Consider the following 843-nt stretch of genomic DNA (forward strand, 5'->3'; position numbering starts at 1 on the left):
GCCACCTCCGCCGTTTTCTGCGACCGCCGCCATCTGGCCTCGGTCAATTATTTGTTAAGGTATCAACTCAATGATCACCGACTTAGATTACCCGGTTTCTTGTATATTCTTGATTTTTCGTTGGAAGGTTTCGGCTAATTGTTTCAAGGTTCATGATATTCAACTACTACATGGGTTTTCTTGTTCCATTACCTAAAAAGGTACTTTGCTTTTGCAAGGGTTATTTTATAATTACTTATCTATGTAACTGCCTTGATATCGAAATGTGGTATGAGTTACAACTAGTGTATGTTGATGTATGAAAACATGCAAGCTTCTCATTTGTTCCTATTATGGAGGAGATGGACGGCAACTATGGCCAAGCTGATTGCATCCCTACGTGCTACCTTACAGGCATGAAAGATGGATCATGGTGCCATCTTAAGATTTAATGTTCTTCCATATCTTACAGACCTTAATTCTATAGGTAGAGACAGGAGTTGAACCTTCCCACGTAGAAGGTGCAGATGCTGGTCCATGTGGGCTTACACAACTGAGAAAATCTGATGGTAATCCTACCTGCTGTTCTGATAAATGTGCACATGTGGTTTCTTGTACTCATTCTTTCATAAAAGAAGATCCTGACCTCGAATATTTATTGAATAATTTCAGGTCCTTCAACCAGACACCGGGACATCAGTATGGATACTTTTGGGGATTGTTAAGAGTTACAAGCTAAAGAGAAGCCGAACTAAAAACAATGAGTCAGATAGCCTTTCTGATATTGATGATGCTGAGGTACGTCAAATTATTGCTTGAATTGCTTTTTCTTGATACTGAAGTTTGATAATAAAAGGTGAATTT

At 38.9% G+C, this 843-nt stretch overlaps 1 long non-coding RNA gene across 1 annotated transcript; it reads left to right on the forward strand.

Annotated features, from left to right (window-relative positions):
* LOC105155322 lies at positions 1-775 on the forward strand. Its single transcript, XR_847293.2, has 3 exons — positions 1-59; positions 467-548; positions 652-775. It is a non-coding gene; the product is annotated as an uncharacterized LOC105155322 (long non-coding RNA).
* Positions 776-843: the final 68 nt, after the last annotated feature.

The sequence above is a fragment of the Sesamum indicum genome, unplaced genomic scaffold (genome assembly GCF_000512975.1).
Source record: "Sesamum indicum cultivar Zhongzhi No. 13 unplaced genomic scaffold, S_indicum_v1.0 C02147, whole genome shotgun sequence".
Classification (NCBI taxonomy): domain Eukaryota; kingdom Viridiplantae; phylum Streptophyta; class Magnoliopsida; order Lamiales; family Pedaliaceae; genus Sesamum; species Sesamum indicum.